The sequence below is a fragment of the Podarcis erhardii genome, assembly GCF_964252035.2.
Source record: "Podarcis erhardii genome assembly, chromosome: 3".
NCBI classification, from domain to species: Eukaryota; Metazoa; Chordata; class Lepidosauria; order Squamata; family Lacertidae; genus Podarcis; species Podarcis erhardii.
In genome coordinates, this window is record NC_138507.1 from 100050764 (window position 1) to 100057428 (window position 6665).

Here is a 6665-nt window from a genome sequence, read left to right on the forward strand (position 1 = left end):
GTCACTTGAGGGCAATTCCACCACAGCTGGAGGTATGTGCCCTATTCTTGCCCACATCCAGCATTTCTGAGAATTTGACTGGGAGATGCCTGCAAAATATGATTTTAAGTACTGTTTCCTTTACTTGTGCTGACATCAAGCAAATTGATTTACTATTCCATGTTCTTCCCCAAAGCTGTATCACTCAACTCTGACTAGGTCTCAATCTCAACATATCTTGTAAGTTTTCCATGTACAGAGTCATTAACAGATGGTAAATTTTGGAAATTTGCTACTAACATAATTCCTTTAAAGTTCTCATGGCCTGTGTTTTTATGCTTTGTCTTTGTGGTAAAGGAACTTATTTGCTTAATATCGAGCCAGTTGTTACCTAACATATCCAGTGCCTCCTGCAAAGTTCTTTTGCTCTTGGTCTGTACTGTTCCTTGCTTTTCTGGCACTTAAACTGTTGCACTACATGAAGGAATGAACTATTAGGTTGGTAAAGCAAAGGCTGGGTTGGTGCCAAGCTTTTCTTCCAAACCTTAAGTGTTACTCTGAAATACGGATTGGAGACCCATGCCAGAATTTTTGGACATTTGCCTACAGGGGAACTGTATTTACTCTTCAGCGCAAGAGGTTTCTGGAGTGTCTTACAAAAATCCGTAAGGGGACACTCCCTGCCCTCAGTTTTGTAGACACAATTTGAGAGGACAAGAGATTGGGGGGAGGGGGAAAAATCAAGACACTAGTTCTTAGTTACAAAGTTCTTACAGACCAATGGAAATAGGTCAAGGAAAAGAAAAGTCAAAAGTTGCAGATCTCTTAGCTGCTTCTCACCATAACCAAAACAAGGAAGAGATAGCACTGGATGCAAGAAAAGAAAAGAAGAGAAGAGAAGAGAAGAGAAGAGAAGAGAAGAGAAGAGAAGAGAAGAGATGGTTTTCCAAAGTGCCCTAAAATGTGTATTATAGTTGTTCATTCCCAAAGCATTTTAGAAAAAGTTTGATTCTGCAGGGAAATCTAAAACTTATAAAAAAGAATACATTACGTATCTTTTTTTAAAAAAAAAACTGGAACATCTTGAAAACTTTTAAACACATCTTAACAAAGAAACACACTTCAGAATAACCAACTGAATATTGTTGTTGTTGTTTAGTCGTTTAGTCGTGTCCGACTCTTCGTGACCCCATGGACCAGAGCACACCAGGCACTCCTGTCTTCCACTGCCTCCCGCAGTTTGGTCAAACTCATGCTGGTAGCTTCGAGAACACTGTCCAACCATCTCGTCCTCTGTCGTCCCCTTCTCCTGTGCCCTCAATCTTTCCCAACATCAGGGTCTTTTCCAGGGAGTCTTCTCTTCTCATGAGGTGTCCAAAGTATTGGAGCCTCAGCTTCATGATCTGTCCTTCCAGTGAGCGCTCAGGGCTAATTTCCTTAAGAATGGATGCGTTTGATCTTCTTGCAGTCCATGGGACTCTCAAGAGTCTCCTCCAGCACCATAATTCAAAAGCATAAATTTTTCAGCGATCAGCCTTCTTTATGGTCCAGCTCTCACTTCCATACATCACTACCGGGAAAACCATGACTTTAACTATATGGGCCTTTGTTGGCAAGGTGATGTCTCTACTTTTTAAGATGTTGTCTAGGTTTGCCATCGCCTTTCTCCCAAGGAGCAGGCGTCTTTTAATTTCGTGACTGCTGTCACCATCTGCAGTGATCATGGAGCCCAAGAAAGTAAAATCTCTCACTGCCTCCATTTCTTCCCCTTCTATTTGCCAGGAGGTGATGGGACCAGTGGCCATGATCTTCGTTTTTTTGATGTTGAGCTTCAAACCATATTTTGTGCTCTCCTCTTTCACCCTCATTAAAAGGTTCTTTAATTCCTCCTCACTTTCTGCCATCAAGGTTGTGTCATCTGCATATCTGAGGTTGTTGATATTTCTTCCGGCGATCTTAATTCCGGCTTGGGATTTATCCAGCCCAGCCTTTCACATGATGAATTCTGCATATAAGTTAAATAAGCAGGGAGACAATATACAGCCTTGCCGTACTCCTTTCCCAATTTTGAACCACTCAGTTGTTCCATATCCAGTTCTAACTGTAGCTTCTTGTCCCATGTAGAGATTTCTCAGGAACAGATGAGGTGATCAGGCACTCCCATTTCTTTAAGAACTTGGCATAGTTTGCTGTGGTCAACACAGTCAAAGGCTTTTGCATAGTCAATGAAGCAGAAGTAGATGTCTTTCTGGAACTCTCTAGCTTTCTCCATAATCCAGCGCATGTTTGCAATTTGGTCTCTGGTTCCTCTGCCCCTTCAAAATCCAGCTTGCACTTCTGGGAGTTCTCGGTCCACATACTGCTTAAGCCTGCCTTGTAGAATTTTAAGCATAACCTTGCTAGCGTGTGAAATGAGTGCAATTGTGCGATAGTTGGAGCATTCTTTGGCACTGCCCTTCTTTGGGATTGGGATGAAGACTGATCTTCTCCAATCCTCTGGCCACTGCTGAGTTTTCCAAATTTGCTGGCATATTGAGTGTAGCACCTTAACAGCATCATCGTTTAAAATTTTAAATAGTTCAGCTGGAATATCATCACTTCCACTGGCTTTGTTATTAGCAGTGCTTTCTAAGGCCCATTTGACTTCACTCTCCAGGATGTCTGGCTCAAGGTCAGCAGCCACACTACCTGGGGTATAAGAGACATCCATATCTTTCTGGTATAATTCCTCTGTGTATTCTTGCCACCTCTTCTTGATGTCTTCTGCTTCTGTTAGGTCCTTTCCACTTTTGTCTTTTATTATCATAATCTTTGTACGAAATGTTCCTTTCATATCTCCAATTTTCTTGAACAGATCTCTGGTTTTTCCCATTCTATTGTTTTCCTCTATTTCTTTGCATTGCTCGTTTAAGAAGGCCTTCTTGTCTCTCCTTGCTATTCTTTGGAAATCTGCATTCAATTTCCTGTATCTTTCACTATCTCCCTTGCATTTTGCTTGCCTTCTCTCCCCCGCTATTTGTAAGGCCTCATTGGACAGTCACTTTGCTTTCTTGCATTTCCTTTTCATTGGGATGTTTTTAGTTGCTGCCTCCTGTATAATGTTACAAGCCTCCATCCATAGTTCTTCAGGCACTCTGTCCACCAAATCTAAATCCTTAAACCTGTTCCTCACTTCCACTGTGTATTCATAAGGGATTTGACTTAGATTGTATCTTACCGGCCCAGTGGTTTTTCCTACTTTCTTCAGCTTAAGCTTGAATTTTGCTATAAGAAGCCGATGATCTGAGCCACAGTCAGCTCCAGGTCTTGTTTTTGCTGACTGTATAGAGCTTCTCCATCTTTGGCTGCAGAGAATATAATCAATCTGATTTTGATGCTGCCCATCTGGCGATGTCCATGTGTAGAGTCGTCTCTTGTGTTGTTGGAAAAGAGTGTTTGTGATGACCAGCTTGTTCTCTTGGCAGAACTCTATTAGTCTTTGCCCTGCTTCATTTTAAACTCCAAGGCCAAACTTGCCAGTTGTTCCTTTTATCTCTTGACTCCCTACTTTAGCATTCCAATCCCCTATAATGAGAAGAACATCCTTCTTTGGTGTCATTTCTATAAGGTGTTGTAAGTCTTCATAGAATTGATCAATTTCAGTTTCTTCAGCACCAGTGGTTGGTGCATAAACTTGGATTACTGTGATGTTAAAAGGTCTGCCTTGGATTCGTATCGAGATCATTCTATCATTTTTGAGATTGCATTCCAGTACAGCTTTTGCCACTCTTTTGTTGACTATGAGGGCCACTCCATTTCTTTTACGGGATTCTTGCCCACAGTAGTAGATATGATGGTCATCCAAACTGAATTCGCCCATTCCCGTCCATTTTAGTTCACTGATGCCTAGGATGTGAATATTTATTCTTGCCATCTCATTTTTGACCACATCCAACTTACCAATGTTCATGGTTCTTACATTCCAGGTTCCTATGCAATATTTTTCTTTACAGCATTGGACTTTCCTTTCGCTTCCAGGCATATCCGCAACTGAGTGTCCTTTCGGCTTTGGCCCAGCCACTTCATCAGCTCTGAATCTACTTGTACTTGTCCTCCGCTCTTCCTCAGTAGCATGTTGGACGCCTTCCGACCTGAGGGGCTCATCTTCCAGCGTCATAACTTTTATATGCCTGTTGTCTTTGTCCATGGAGTGGCTTGCTGGTTCCTGCTCCAGGTGGATCACATTTGGTCAAAACTCTCCACTATGACCTGTCCATCTTGGGTGGCCCTGCACGGCATAGCTCATAGCTTCTCTGAGTTATTCAAGCCCCTTCGCCGTGGCAAGGCAGTGATCCATGAAGGTGAACTGAATATTACACCTCTCAAACTCACATATGTAAACAGAAAACCAGTGCTAGTATAAACCAAACCTATTAGCTTAAAATACAAAGTCATACTGAAGTCATACTGAACCCACTTGTACCAAGAACAGTAAATACGCTTTATACAAATTTAGTTGGGCATGAACAAGTATTCGCTGACAGCAGGCTATCTTAGGGGCACAGGGTAGACACCTCGGCACATACAGACCACTACACCCTCCAAGGTTTTGCTGTCATCCCTCAGCATCTGCTGCCTCAAGTGGCTGCCTCACTCTGTCCAGTGGCTGGACCAGCACTGTTTGCATCTCTTCCTGTCCTGCAGCCTGATGGAATGGTGGCTGCCAGGTGACAGTTGATGGAGGAACCTGACAGAGTGGGCTTCTCAGCAGAGCAAAGATACAGGAAGGATAAGATGGGAATCTACCTTGCTACATATCTATCAATTGATTTAAGTGCATTCAGACACTGAATGTCTTTCATGCATGCACACCAACAGTAGGAGAAAGGTTCCACTCTCAGGCAGAGTAACCCATGGGTGCAGAAGCCATGGTATCCATTGTCCTGCCATTTCACTATGGCCAGGATGGGAAGGTAGGGGGTCCCTTCCTCTTCCTTCTCCCCCACTGATGACAGCGGGATGCAATTAACACTGATTCCGTGGGCATGTCAGAATTAGGTGGTTTTAGAATTGATGGATCCATGCTTGTACCCAACACACTCAATTTTCCTCTGCATTCGATACAGGAAAAGCTATGCTGCCAGAACTTTTGGCTGGTGGGCCAGGGAAACTTTGGCAATATGTCATTCCATCAGACAACCTCACTCTCTACAGGCTGAGTGGGACCTTCTAAGGCTAGTTTACAAAGCTATTTGTAAGGCTATCAACCTTACTATATGCTTGTGAAACACGGACCACTTATAAACGCCATCTCCAACTCCTTGAAAGATTCCATCAACGGTGTCTCAGAAAAAATTTACACATCACTTGGGAAGATAGGCAAACTAATGCCACTGTACTGGAAGAAGCAAAGATCACCAGTGTTGAAGCAATGCTTCTTCAACATCAACTTCGTTGGACTGGTCATGTTGTGCGGATGTCTGATGATTGTATTCCAAAGCAACTACTCTGTTCTGAACTTAAAAATGAAAAGTGTAATGCTGGTGGTCAACAAAAGAGGTTTAAAGACTGTCTCAAGGCAAATCTTTAAAAATGCAGTATAAACACTGACAACTGGGAAACACTGGTCTGTGAGCGCTCCAGTTGGAGAACAGCCTTTACCAAAGGTGTCATGGGCTTTGAAGACACTCAAACTCAGGAAGCAAGGGAGAAACATGCTAAGAGGAAGGCATGCTTGGCAAATCCACACTGTGATCAACTCCCGCCTGGAAACCAATGTCCCCATTGTGGAAGGACGTGTGGATCCAGAATTGACCTCCACAGTCACTTACAGACTCATTGTTAAAACCGTGTTTATGGAAGACAATCTTACTTGGCTACAAGTGATTGCCAAAGAAGAAGAAAGAAGAAGATAGGCTACATTGCCTCTTCGACTATTGAAACATACATGAAGAACAAGATGCTGTACAGTGGTACCTTGGGTTAAGAACTTAATTCGTTCCGGAGGTCCGTTCTTAACCTGAAACTGTTCTTAACCTGAGGTACCACTTTAGCTAATGAGGCCTCCCGCTGCTGCTGCGCCACAATTCCTGTTCTCATCCTGAAGCAAAGTTCTTAACCCGAGGTACTATTTCTGGGTTAGCGGAGTCTGTAATCTGAAGCGCCTGTAACCTGAAGCATATGTAACCCGAGGTACCACTGTATATGAGTTTGCCCATTGTAGTGGACTCTATCTATTTATCCCAATGAGAAATAATCTGTGAACCATTTTTTTCCTCACCAGAAAAGGTTTGGTGCATGTTTTCAAAGGCAGTTAACAAAAGGTTTTGTAATGTTAAAACAAGGTGGAATGGTTATGTTTCTCAACAGGAAATCAAGTATTTCTTAATTATTTGAAAAGGTTTTAGCATGGTTTTTTGTTTTTTTAGAACATGAAAGGTAGGCATTGCTGAACAATAGCATTTTTTTGCACAAATAGAACAGTGAATATGGACAGTGTTAAGAATTCTGGTCTACTTTAAACAAACTTTAAAATAATTTTCCCCCTCCCAGAACAGAAAACATGAAATATCATGGCCACTAATTTAATATTTTATGAACTTATAATAGGCTCTTGTCAATAGCATATCAAAGTATGGTAACAACCATCACAAAGTGACAATACTCAGGTTAATCCCTAAGAAAGTTAGGTACTGTGTACGGACAGA